At 36.2% G+C, this 14,901-nt stretch overlaps 1 pseudogene; it reads right to left on the bottom strand.

Annotated features, from left to right (window-relative positions):
- Positions 1-10,928: 10,928 nt before the first annotated feature.
- On the bottom strand, positions 10,929-11,011 carry LOC131513372 (U4 spliceosomal RNA; annotated as a pseudogene).
- Positions 11,012-14,901: the final 3,890 nt, after the last annotated feature.

Here is a 14,901-nt window from a genome sequence, read left to right as displayed (position 1 = left end):
CGTTTTAAGGGTGTTACTGAATTCTTGTCCATTTGAAATTCCAGGGTAGGCTTTCTTCTAAGGCAAGTTCCCCAGTGTGTTCCAAGATGACTGTCATTAATCTTTAGTGGGTATGTACGTATGTACTTCATTGGATAGGCGGAGAGAGAGAGAGAGTTCTAGCAGCTCTCTCAAACGTCAAGATTTCTTCCTTCTTATTAGCTCCTAGAAAGAACAATTAAGTACGTATACACTGAATAACATAGGATAGCCTTCTCAAACTTTTATGTAAATCTGGATGTACATAAGTGTCGTCCCCGGACTCTGTCAAGGTAAAGGTTCTTATTTGGTAGATCTGGGGTGAAGTTGGATAATTTAGATTTTTAACGAGTTTCTGTGCAACATCTATGCTTGTGGTCCTTATGTCTTTCAATTGCTAAGTATTCCTCATGTTCTCTCACTGTCTATAATAATAGCTTTTGATTGACTATTCTAGAATAAAATGGCCATTACTTACTTCAAAGAAAGAAGTTCGCATCTAATACTGCTATGGCTTTTGATGGCTTTTTTTTTTCTCTCTCTCCATATTGAGACAAAACTTTACAAAGTTGCCTTTAAGCCAAGTAGTACTACAAAAGAACATTTTTAATAAAAAAAAAAAAACTTTGAGAAAAGCGATTTAATTTTATTTTTGTAGTCTTTAAACATTTTTATTAGAGTTATTTACGTTTACGACACTGTTCCAAAGAGTTTTCTCAAAGTCGAGGGAAAGCTCTTGTATTTATCTATATTTCATTCTCTCCTTCTCTCTCCTTTATTCACCTTTTTTTCTACTTTATTTTTGAAAGTTTTTATTTAAATTCCAGTATAGTTAACATACAGTATATTAGTTTCAGATGTGCAATATAATGATTCAACACTTCCGTACAACACCTGGTTGTCATCACAACAGGTGCCCATCACCTATTTTCCCCACCCCACCCTGCATCCACCTCCCCTCTGGTAACCATCAGTTTGTTGTCTAGAGTGAAGAGTCCGTTTTGTGGTTTGCCTTTCTCTTTCTCCCTTTCTTTTCCCTTTGCTCATTTGTCTTGTTTATTAAATTCCACATATGAGTCAGAAAAGTGATTTTATTTTTCAATTTTTATTAATGTTTTCAATTTAAATTCAAGTTAGTTAACATATAGTGTAGTCTTAGCTTCAGGAGTAGAACACAGTAATTCATCTCTTATATATGACACCGAGTGCTAATCCAAAAAAGTACCCTCCTTAATGCCCATCACCCATTCAATCCTTCCCCCCCATTCATCTCCCCTCCAGTAACGCTGTTTTTTCTCTGTATTTAAGAGTATCTTATGTCACCTCCCTCTTTGTTTTTATCTTATTTTTCCTTCCTTTCTCCCATGATTCTCTGTGTGTTTCTCAAATTCCATTACCGATTGAAATTATATGATATCTCTATTTCTCTGACTTATTTCACTTAGCATAATACACTCTAGTTCATCCACGTTATTGCAAATGCAATATTTCATCATTTTTGATTGCCAAGTAGTATTCTATTGTATCTATATACCACATCTCTTTTATCCATTCATCAGTCAGTGACTATTTGGGCTCTTTCCATAATTTGTCTATTGTTGATAGTGCTATTATAAACATTGGGGTACATGTGCCCCTTTGAATTAGCATTTTTGTATCCTTTGGATAAATACCTAGTAGTGCAATTGCTGGGTTATAGGTTAATTCTATTTTTATTTTTTATTTTTTTGAGGAACCTCCATACTGTTTTCCAAAGTGGCTGTACCAGTTAGCATTCCCACCAACAATGCAAAAGAGTTCCCCTTTCTACACAGCCTCACCAATATCTGTTGTTTCCTGAGTTGTTAATTTTAACCATTCTGACAGGTATGAGGTGGTATCTCTTTGTGGTTTTGATTTGTATTTCCCTGATGATAAGTGATGTTCAGCATGTTTTCGTGTGTCTATTAGCCATCTGGATGTCTTCTTTGGAAAAGTGTCCATTCAGGTCTTCTGCCAATTTCTTCATTGGATTATTTGTTTTCACAATACTGTGGTATCGGCACAAAAAAGACACATAGACTAATGTAATCAAATATGGAACCCAGAAATGGACCTACAAATATATGGCCAACCAATCTTTGACAAAGCAGGAAAGAGTATCCAATGGAAAAAGACAGTCTCTTTAGCAAATGGTGCTGGAAGAACTGGACAGTTCTGCCATGCAGAAAATGAACCTGGACCACTTAATGGACCACTTACCAGAAAATGAACCTGGTACATGCAGAAAAATGAACCTGGACCACTTTCTTACACTATACACAAAAATAAACTCAAAATGGATGAAAGACCTAAATGTGAGACAGGAAACCATCAAAATCATAGAGGGGAAAACAGGCAACAATCTCTTTGACCCAGACTGCAACAACTTCTTACGTGATATGTCTCCAGAGGCAAGGGAAACAAAAGCAAAAATGAACTATTGGGACTCATCAAGATAAAAAAAAACAAAAAAACAAAACTTCTGCATAGCAAAGGAAACAACAAAACTAAAAGGCAACCATCGGAATGGGAGAAGATATTTGCAAATGACATATCAGATAAAGGGTTAGTATGAAAAAAGTAATTTTAAAAGACAATTCCCACATGATTTCTTATTGTCATTTGTTTGAAAATTGTACTAGAGATGAAAGAAAATACCAAGAAAATATTTTCCCAGATTTCAAAATACATTGATAAAAATGCTACTCTAACATGTAGTGTTTTGAATAAATCACTCACTCCATTTTGGTATAAATTTGTAATCTTGACACTAGGAAATTATTTTAGAAGCAAATAAAAACTACAGCTTAGCCTTTTCTGAAGTGCTGTATCACAGTTGTGACCCAAAGAAAGAATTGAGGACATTCTAACAGAGGATTCTTTAAGTTCCTCTTCAAAGAATGTGCATTTGCTAATTACCCAAATTTACCTCACAGTAAAAAGTATAATGTTCATTAGAAAAGTCACAGACTGGGGCACCTGGGTGGCTCAGTTGGTTAAGGGTCCGACTTTGGGTCAGGTCATGAGTTTGAGCCCTGCTTTGGGCTCTGTGCTGACAGCTCAGAGCCTGGAGCCTGCTTCAGATTCTGTGTCTTCTCTCTCTCTGCCCCTCCCCCGCTCACACTCTGTCTCTCTTTCAAAGTAAATAAACATTTAAAAAGTTTTTATAAAAAAAAAAAAGTCACCGAATATTTCATATTGAAGTTTGAGTATCTCCTCTGCTGTAAGTTTTTAGTTAAAAGCTACCATAAGTTGTGGTTATTCCTTTTTTGAAATTGTTCATTGACTTTTCAGAGCTCAAAACACACATTGCCATTAAATTTCTTCATTTATATCCTGTATATTATATGACCTTCCTAGACTTCTGATTTCACTGATCATTCCTTCTCTTCTCTCTCAAAAATTGTTCCACAGAAAAACCTAATTTCTTGACAACTGATCTTTGTGATCTCCAGTCATTCATTCATATCTCCCTCTTCCCCCCACTGTCTTTCCAAAGTTCACACTTTATCCCTCCATTGGCCTTTCTCTTTTCCTTCTTGGAGTATGCCCATATTTCAAAACTTATTGAAATCTTTATTACACTCAAGGCTATAGCAATCTTTCCTCCATCAACATTTGTAATACTACCTTGTAGAACACATGAATTAATCATGAAGTCCATTGTATCCTTTTTATACTATTGCCTTATAACATTTAATTCATTCATTGTTTTTTAATATGTATAGGTTATACCATTTGTCTTTCGCTAGCATCTTTCTCTGTCTATCTATCTAAAGAGAGAGAGAGATCTATATAGATATGGATATATCTAGACATAGATATAGTCTATCTCTATAGATAGATACATAGATAGATGATAGATAGAGATAGTGTATATATATATATATATATATATATATATGTAGGTATATACATATGTGTGTGTGTGTCACTCAAAATATATTGAGCTGGTTTGCTATATTTAAAAAAAAACTATTACAAATTGAACTACTATATTTTGGAAAAAATAGTTGCAACAAGTATTATCTAAAGAATATTTTCTTTACTGCATTGTTGAATGCTTATCCTGGAATAAGAAATATAAATGTTTCCTCATGTCAGGAGAAAAAAATTGAAATCTGAACATGGAATTATCTATTCAAAAATTCATGTTACATTGGTGGATTACTTAGTTTTTCAGAAGAATTTAGAACTAAGAAGGATTTACTTTTGTGATCTCTAATTTACATGAGCCAAATTACACTAAGGTTGGTTAAGAAGACAAGATAATTTCCAGGGATGTTTCAAAATATTTTAATGAGCCTCTTGCTGTTTTAAAAACTACAATCTTGGATATATATTCGGGTTTCTTTCTTATTCTGTTCATAAATTTTCACCTATTAAGTTTTTACAAAGTTCAAAAAGTGGCCAAATGTACCTTCTGGCCAAGTACAAAAGCATGATGGGAGGTTCTTGGTGCTCCAATACTCCACAGTCTGAATTTACATGAGTTTCATCCTACCAGTATATCATGAGACAGAGGCTTTTACAATTATTCTACCAGAATTTTGTCACTTTGGGTGCACACTAGCATCACCTGGAGAGCTTATAATAAAATACTAAAACCCAAGAATTATTATACAGCAAATAAATCTAAGTTTCAGTGGGTTGGAGTGTTCAAAAATAAAGATATTTAAATACTTCAAATGATTCAAGTGTATGGTCAGGGTTAAGATTAATTGACTTGGGGAATGACCATTGGGTAAATATCTTAAAGATTCTTACATATGGTGTGCAGCCCACCATTTGTACTATTATTCAGGGCCTACAAACGTTAGGAGGAGGCTTGCCTTTTCTCTCCCGTGGATCTTTACTTCTGATCTGAGCAAAGAATGGGCTTTAATGCTTAGCTATTAGAACATAATTTTAATCCTAGGAACTTTCTTGCTTTTAACAGCAAGGTAAGTTTTCTCTTTGCCTGGAGACTGTTTACTACCTACTAGCAGGAGATTCCAACTTTTTTTTTCCATTTTATGTCATTTGTATTTCTATGGATTGAATTCAATGTTATGTGCCCTCCACGATATACTCTGGTAACTACAATCCACCCAGGTGAAGTTAAATTCTCAGCAGGTCCCAACGTTTGCTTTCCCTGGGGATGTCTTACCTTAGTCAGAAAAAGCGAACAAAGATCTCCCCTTTCCTTCCATCAAGAATGGGTCATTACAGCACGCAAGACTTTTGGTAAGAGTTTGACTTCTCTTTTAGTTTTTCCATTGACAGAGAATATGCAGGCAACGACAACAACACTACCTGCTCTCCTTCACTAGGTATCTCTCATTGCAAAAGAATGTACTTTAAATAGAGTTTATACCTTTTCTTTCACATCATTTCATTTCAACTCTTCGCTTGGAAGAGGTCCTTTAAGTTCTTTGCTAGTACTCAGAACTAAAATCATGCCATAAAGAAGGCGTGATGAGAGAACATTTTGTTAATTTCAATAAAATAAGTATTTTTGTTTCTATCCATCCTATTGTAATTGTAGCCCTCTTCACTTTTCCAGGACTCCATGTCATAAATTATCCCCTTATGACTTCAAGCGCTCCCTTATTATTGACTTTTTTCCTTGGCATGTATAGATTTTTCCTTTCACAGTAATAGAGAAAACAGTAATCTTGTACTCTGTGCTCCACATCCAGCCACCTTTCTGCACTTCTTCTCCCTCTAAACGCCAAGAATAACAAATCTACAATCCGTGCTCATGATTTCCACCTCCTTTTTCTTCCCATCGAATTCTCCATGTGTTGTAACTTGACTTCCATCCCAAAGATTTCTCTAAGTCTGCCTTAATTATCTCCTTAGGAACCCCCTTTGCATCCATCCAAGTTCTTATCTAACTTGGTCCCTTGGGCATTTAACAATATTCTTTTGCAATCCTTTTCTTAGTTCCTTTGACTCTAATCATACTTATTTTCATTCTGTTTCTCTAATCATTTCTGTCCCTACTCCTTTCAGGCACTGCTATCTCTCTCCAAGGCTTGAAAAGTGCCATTCCATAGAATCTGTTTTTACATTTTTCTCTTCTCAATTTTCACACATCCCTAAACAATTCCTTCCATGTTAGTTCCTTGACCTATCATCTGCATCACAATGACTTTAATATTGAATTGACTATAAAAATGTGTTTTTTATAGGATACTCCAATCAAATCATCGAAAGCCAAATTCATCCCCCTCCTGTTGTCATTCACTCAAACATTTGGTCAATAAATAATTATTGAACATCTTCTTTTGTGAGGTATTATTTTAAGTGTGATGAAAAGAACCATGAGCAAAAATGCCAATGTCTAGGTTCTAACACAAATGGAGCAGAAAGAGTACTCGAGTAACTGGGAGAATAGTGTGATAAAGGGAAGATTGTAGGATGTTCACAATTGAAAGGGAACATTTGAAGTGTGATTTTGTTGAGGATAAACTTGAAATGTTGAGGATACAACCAAGCAGAGGAGTCTTGTAGGGAGTTAAATGTCAGTTTGGAGTTCAGGAGAGAGACCTTAGTTGTATATAATAAATAAGAGGGGCTCAGGACTTAGATAATAAGATTCATGACATTGAATAAAAGCATCAAGGAGGTCATTGTAGATACAGAATGTCAGAGGTCTATTGGAGTCTTTGGAAAAACCAACATTTGGATATTAGGGAGATGGAAATAGAACAGCAAAAGTCAGTGGAAGGTAAGAGAACCAGGGCAGAATGATTTCCTGGAAGCCAACTTAAAGAGACATTTCAAGAAGGAGGGAATAGCGCTTACTCTTGGAAATCCAATTAATATTTTGAGGAAGGTAATTCTAAGCATTTCTATTTGTACTGATGTCTGGATCATAGCCACATATCCGGTGAAATGTGGAGGTGCTACCCTTGGGGCAAAGGTTAAAGGAAAGGTGGAAGACAAAGCCACCTAAAAATATTTTTAGGCTAACAATCCATGTACATAAAGAACAAAGTAACTTTCAAAGTCAACATGGACCTCATTCAAATGTAGGTTTTTGCTTTTTTAGAAGGAAATATGTAAATCAGGGGGGAAAAAACTAAGAACTTCTAGTAAACTTGGCTTTAAGATTAAATTTAAAAACCCCATTATTTTTAAAAGGGAAATAAATATTACCCCATCATGGCAGAACATTTTAATTGATTCTACATTTACTATCATCAACGTGGAGGGAAGATTTGTATCTATTATTGGAAATGTATTTATTTATTAAATCATTATGCTTTCTGTTAATTCAATATTTGGTGGTTAGGTGAAGCAAGTTCTGATAAGTATAGAGAACACTATTCCTCTCTTCCTTAGTAGATTCACATATTCACCCTCTGCATACTCATGGAAGTTTCCTAAAACCATTTGTTGTGCATGATTGAATTGGAAATTTCTTTCTGCTTTGTCTTTTGCTTTCTAAAGAAAGACATGCAGATGAATCTTAGGACTGAAATGACTTTTCTATGAATTATAAGGTGTCCCTGGTAACTGAAGATACAGACTTCTCTTATTTTGCAGAAGAGGGATGCTCACAAGATTAAAAAATATAGTTAGAAATTAGTTAGGTTTGAGTGTCCTTTGGTGATTTAGAGTCAGAGACCTTCTCATGACTTCCTTAACATCCGTAACACTGTCCCTTGATTGTGGGTTTGGCTTCTGGCTTTGTCCAGCAAAGCCGAGGACAGCAGAAAAAGATTACTCAAGACTCTATGTAAGTCAAGAGAACTGAGAGGGAGGCTACGGGAAGTCTCCCTGAGGTGCTCTCAAGCCCCTCCATTTATTAAGCATACATTTAGGGAAACATTGTGCAATATGTCAGGGGGCTATGTGCTAGTAAGAAAGTATAGAAAGCATGCAGAAAAACAAGTTAAGGCATTCCTAAGGCTACAAAAGAGCAGATGAAGAAAGCAGGATGGAAAACAAGATAAGATATTCCATATGATAACGTGGTCTGAGGAATTCATGAGCACAGGCAGGACCCAACCCCTAGATATACATTGACTAGATAAGCGAAGCATGGCCCGTTGTTTTCAGCAAGGCCAGAAAGCAGTGTTCTGCTTTGGAATGCATTCCCTATAATCTCCTAACCCAGGACATGGCTATTTGATTTCCCACGTAAAATGCCTTCCCGCACCCCCATCCAGATCTTCACACATCCTTCCCATAACCTGTGTTTTAAAATAGAATAGGAGTGCCAGAACTGAGCTACCTGGCCTACTACAATTTGATAAATTGTACACAATTTTTATAATTGTACAACTTGATAAAGACCACAAGGCTTTACCAAGGGTCAGCAAATGAGACTGGAGAAGACATTCTAGAATAGCATGTTCTCTCTTTGTACCTTTTTAGGAGGTGTTGGGTAGAAATATGAATCCTGCTATGATTATTTTGCCTCTTGGTAGGAAGTGAGCCTTAGGACAAGACTCGTAGAAGACAGAGGAGACTAATTAAAAAATCCTGCTTGCTGGGATACTTGGGTGGCTCAGTAGTTTAATTGAGTGTAATTTAGGATCAGACCAGAGTAGTCAACTTTTGTCTCCACGAGAGTATTGTTTACAACTTGGCCATCCCCTGCCTATTAACTGTTTCCCTATTTCAACCAAGAAATTTTCACAGCATCCAACAACCCAAATGAACATTCAAATTTCATAATAAGCATAGACTACTTATGTACATGCAAGTTTGTTACAAATGAGGATAAACAATAAATTACCCATGACCACAGGGTTTGAGTGTGATCAATTTTTAAATTTTGTGTGAAAAGAAGTATTTAGAAGTTCTTTTTGAATTTGTTTATTTATCAGATTGGTGCTTGGGAAGAAAAAAATAAACATGCCAATAAAATTATTTTTCATCTATTAAATAGGGTGAGGAAATAAATATATAATAAATGAAAAAAAATTATATCCACTTTCTTGGAACAACACATTTAAAACATTTAAACATACAGTTAAAAACATATATATATATATATATACATATATATATATGTATATATATATATATATATAGAGAGAGAGAGAGAGAGAGAGAGAGAGTTTGTTTAATGCTTAATGTTAAAGAAGACGCTCATATTTTTTTAAATGAATTTTTATGTTAAATACCAGATATCTTTTAGATAACTGACATTAATACTTTTTCTTTGCTTTTGTTACATCTATTGTGATTATTTACATGCAATGATTAAAAGTTAACATAGCATAACCCCAGATCCAGTGTACCAGTATTTCCTAACTTGGTGAAAATATGAATCACTCAAAAAATGACTCACATAATTATACATTCTTTGGCAAAATAAATATGTTCTTGGAAATTTCAAGAGGTTTTAAATAGGATTTCCATTATTTAATGAATCAAAATATATTCCATGCCAAAGTGTTAATTATGATATCATATTGTATCAAATTAGGATGCATCCAGAGTAGTGACAGGCAAACATTTTATGCAAAGAGATAAATAATAAATATCCTAGCTTTGTGATTCATAAGGTCTCTGTTGCAACTAAATGCTATTTCAGCCCTGAGTGCGGTCAGAGACAATAGGTAAATTAATGGGATTATTGTGTTCCATCAAAGCTTTACCTACAAAAAACAGGCTCTAGGTTGGATTTGATCCATAGTTCACTGTTTTGCTGACCTCTGATCTAGATTTTTAAAATATGTAGTTTCCTGATTCCTAATTAGACAGATGTATTCAGTATTCCTTAAGTAACACATATTTATTCATTTATTATGTACACTAATAATCTACATATATGTGTCAATATGATTTTCTAATATTTTTTGTAAAGTAAAAGTAATATCACAAAGGTTAATCAGAATGATCCTATTATCAAAAGTTAAGCTTGGCATTTATTTGGGACTAAACATATAAAGAAAGGAAAAATGGGACACCTGGGTGGCTCAGTCGGTTCATTGTCTGGCTTCAGCTCAGCTCATGAACTTGCGGTTTTTGGGTCCGAGCCCTGCGTGGGGCTCTGTGTTGAGAGCTCAGAACCTGGAGCCTGCTTCAGATTCTGTGTCTCCCTCTCTCTCTCTGCTCCTCCCCACTCATGCTGTGTCTCTCACGCTCACAAAAATAAATAAACATCACAAAATTAAAAAAGAAAAAAGAAAGGAAAAAATATTTTAGTGAATTCATGAAATCCATCCTTATGAGACTTCACATTTTTGTCAGAATTCTATTTCTAATAAATATTCTTGTGACATTTCATTTGATACTTTTAACAGTTCTAGGCTAGCATATATTAGCATAGTAAATGTTAATACAGCAAATGTGAATATATTTTAGGTCTGGTCTTAGAAAGTCTTATCTATTCACACGATCATCATGAAGTTTTAACTTCAGTGTTTAATCATTATTATTAATGTCAACTTGTATAAAAATTTCTATAACGGAAATATACTTGGAGCATGCACTACCTTATCTTTTATCTCACATTTGCCACCAAAACTGATCATATTAAACAAAGCGATCCAGAGATAGCTGCAGTAAGTGAAGAGCTTGGAAAGTGTTGCTTCATTATTACAATAAGAAAAAGCTTAATGGACTGAAAATTAATCCCTTTTCTTGGATTTATCAGAGTTAAGATAGCAGACCCAAACACGACCTTCTAACATGAAGAGACAGCAAATCTGAGAGTCACAGCCTAGGTCTCCTTATCTGGGGCCTCTGCTGCTCAAGCCATTACCCGGTAGGAACACTTGAATGGGAATTTTTATAAATTGTTGGAGGCTGACTGTATATTCGCATAAGAGTGAGAGACTCCTGTGGGCATGGTCATGGTGGTGGGTTACTTCCAGAAACCTTACCAGGCTCTAAGGGTAATGAGTCAGGAAGGATTACAGGTGGCTCTAGCAAAGAGAGAAGAGAAGAGCCATTAGATTTCAATTAGCAATAATCGCGCTTTGGATAAACCTCATTGGCTACGATACTGCCACTGGGCAAAGCTTTAGGAGCCATTAGAAACCCCAAGACTGTTCTTCCATAACAAAGGACTACTCTCCATCCTTAAGAATTTCTCCGGAGTCCTATCTAACCTATGGGAATGCACTTCCTAACTCTAGCCTCCTCTAGTCTTCAGGTTTCACCCCGGGGTGGGGGGCGTGGGGGAGGGGGAGAAGCCAATAAACACTCGTGAAAGTCACAGTTCAAGGATTCAGGCCAAGTGAAATACTGACATAAGACAATAGAATACTTCCCTTCCTCAGCATCCTGCCCTGGCAGCAACAGGGCTCCAGGTTAATAACAGTGGATTACAGATGAAAGGGTTGCAAGACAAAGACTCTAGCTAAGAAAGTGCCTTTAGCAAATCTCAGAGACAACAGAGGAGACAAAACAAGACAGGAGAGGGATTTGAAGCTTCTGGCACTTACACCTATGGCAAATATTAAACAAACAGAACTCTGAACCAGATTAGCATAAACCCTTACACAAAGGCCTATTTACTCAATACATCATGTCCAGATGTCAACAAAAGAATTACAAAGTATGCTAAAGGGTGAGGAAAAACACAGTCCAAGAGACAAGGCAAGCGTCAGGAACAGGCCAATATGAAACAGATGTTAAAATTAGCATACAGGGGCTTTAAAATAGCCATGATTAACACGTGATGGACACTAATGCAAAAAGTTGACACCATGGAAGTCGAGATGGGTGATGTCAGCAAACAGATGAAAACACTAAGAAAGAACTAAGATGGAATGTTAGAAAAGAAAGACACTGTAACAGGTAGAAGAATGTCTTTGATCATCTTCTCAATAGACTGGACACAGCTGAGAAAAAAATCAGTGAGCTGGAATACACGACCATAGAAACATCCCAAACTGAAATGCAGAGAGGAATAAGGAAGAAGAATAGGAAAAGGAATAAGAAAGAGAGGCAGAAAGAAATACAGAGAGACAGACAGAAAGAACAAAGGGAAAAAAAAAATGAAGGAAAAGACAGTCTCTAAGAGCTAAGGGACAATTTCAAAAGAATCAATGTGTGTGTGTGATTAGAATACCAAAAAGGGAAGAAATAAAATGCTATTTGGTTGTCTCCCAATGTAGTATGCATTAGAAATTATGAACCCACTGTGCATGATTACTAGAATTGAACAATTAAAAAATTTTTTCTAGTGGAATCCAGATTTCTTTTTGTTCAAGTGGGAAGCTACAGATAACCAAGGAGAGAGGCCAGAATGCTCCATTTAACAATGGATCTCATTTGTGTACGTCACTATGAACTCGTCATGTGTAGTTTAATACAGTTATAGATGTTAACATATAGACATATTTAAGGATCTGTGTATATACACCTTATACTATATGCACATATGTTTTCCTGTTCTGTCCGCTAAGACAGCCAAGAAGTCAAGACACTCAAGTAGCAATGAACACGCCTAGCTCCTAGATATTCATTTCTAATTCTAATCTCCAACAAAATAAATCAGGGTTCCTTAGATAAACGGCTAATGTTAGGACGGGAGCAAGAAATATACAAGATCAGCCTGAGTATTTTGTAGTTTTAGAAAGTAAGAGAGCACACAACATACACACACACACACACACACACACACACACACACTTCACAATGATTTGGGCATATTAAAGTCACCGACTGAAAAAACTTATCAAGCAAACCGTAAGAGACTCAACTATAGAGAACAAACTGAGGGTTGATGGAGGGAGGTGGGCGGGGGGATGGGCTAAATGGGTGATGAGTATGAAGGAGGGCACTTGTTATGATGAGCATTGCATGTTACATGTAAGTGATGAATCACTAAATTCTACTCCTGAAACCGATATTACACTATATGCTAACTAAATAGAATTTAAATAAAAATCTGAAGACAAAAAAAAAAAAAAAAGAAAAGAAAAGAAAAGAAAAGAAAAAGGAAAACCTTCCTCACACCAAAGCTAGAAAAAAGGAATAGTGGATTATGACCCAAAGTATAAAATAAAGATCCATGAGTCCATAGTTTTATAAATAAAGATCCAAGTAAACGGGAGAGAAGAGACAAATCCCTCATGCTGAAGAATTTCAAATAATGTATGTGTTTACACTGGCTTCATGGTAGCTCAGCGTAATCCCCACTTATGTGTGGGGGGCACATACTGAGTTCTTTCCTGAAGGCGCAGGATGGAAAGAGTGAGAAAAACAACTTCAAGATGTATGCACCTGCGGGCGCCTGGGTGGCTCCGTTGGTTAAGCAGCCGACTTCCGCTCAGGTCCTGATCTTGCGGTTTGTGAGTTCAAGCCCCGCGTAGGGCTCTGTGCTGACAGCTCAGAGCCTGGAGCCTGCTTCGGATTCTGTGTCTCCCTGTCTCTCCGCCCCTCCCCTGCTCATGCTCTGTCTCTCAGTAATAAATAAATGTTAAACAAACTTTTTTAAAAGAGGTATGCACCTGTCAAGCAGCACCTCAGCCAGGTGATCAAGAACAATATCAACACCGACAAGTTATATTAATGTGGGTATACGCTTACCAGGGTAAATATACACCCTTGATATGATGTAATGAAAATAGCAGCTTACCTTTGTGGTCTTCCTCTGAGACACCCATAACCACCATCTAATCGTGAGAAACATACCAAATTCCAATAAAGAGGCATCCTGCAGTTTACTTCACCAGTACTCCTCAAAACGGTCAAGGTCATCAAAAACAGAAGAAGTCTGGAAAACTGTCATAACCAATAGGATCCTAAAGAAACATGACACCTGAATACAATGTGTTGCCCACGATGTGCTCCTAGGGCAGATAAAGGACATTAAATAAAAGCCATGGGAATACGAAAAAGTATAAATGTTAGTTAATGATTATGTAAATATTGGTTGCTTAATTGTAACAAGCATACCATACTAATGTAAGATGTTAGTAATAGAGAAATCAGGGTGTGGGGTTATGAGAACTCTCTACACAATCTTCATAATTCTTCTGTAAATCTAAAATAGCTCTAAAAAGTAAAAGGTATTATAAAAATCAAAGCATCAAATAATGTGCTTCATCATTAAGATTTAAGACTATTTAAAATGTTAAGGCAATTACGTTCATAAATGTATCTCTTCAGTGTCATTTCTTAAAATTTTCTCTTTTAATGTTTATTTATTTTTGAAGAACAGAGAGAGCACGAGTGGGGAAAGAGCAGAGAGAGGGAGACACAGAATCTGAAAGCAGGCTCCAGGCTCTGAGCTGTCAGCACAGAGCCCGATGAGGGGCTCAAACTCATGAACCGTGAAATCATGACCTGAGCCGAAGCTGGACGCTTAACTGACTGAGCCACCCAGGCACGTCAGTATTCAGTGTCATTTCTTATCGTTACTTATGTGCTTGTCATGTTTGCTCACCAGTGATGCTCAGCTTAACATTATCCTCTTTGACATGCCCTCTCTCCTCATTAAAATAAAATGTGTCCCACAATTTAAAGCTGCCGCCAAAATGCTACTTAATGATATTGACAAGTGCCCTCAGTATGCTAATAACCTTCTCTTATATATCACTAACTTCCTCAAAATACATCCCAAGGATTTGTATTATTAACCGTAAAGTCTTACATTGCTCTCTGAACTACATGAATACATGTAGTTGTGATGTTTATTTCTGTGCTTAAATGTTAGGCTGAGTAGTGCTTTTACATCTCCCCATTAAACCTCCTGGTCTCACAAAGAGCAGATTTTGTAGTTTTTCTACAAAAATCAAACCAGCAGTAGTGAAAAACAGCTCTGTTTAATACCTAAACATATGTGTTTTTTTCTCTTTTTTTTGGAAGTATATTTATTTATTTTGAAAAAGGGACATCAGGGAGGGGCAGAGAGAGAGAGAGAGAGAGGAAGAGAGAAATCCAAGCAGGCTGCATGCTGTC

The sequence above is a fragment of the Neofelis nebulosa genome, chromosome 5 (assembly GCF_028018385.1).
Source record: "Neofelis nebulosa isolate mNeoNeb1 chromosome 5, mNeoNeb1.pri, whole genome shotgun sequence".
Lineage (NCBI taxonomy): Eukaryota > Metazoa > Chordata > Mammalia > Carnivora > Felidae > Neofelis > Neofelis nebulosa.
This window is presented reverse-complemented; position numbering and strand designations above follow the sequence as displayed.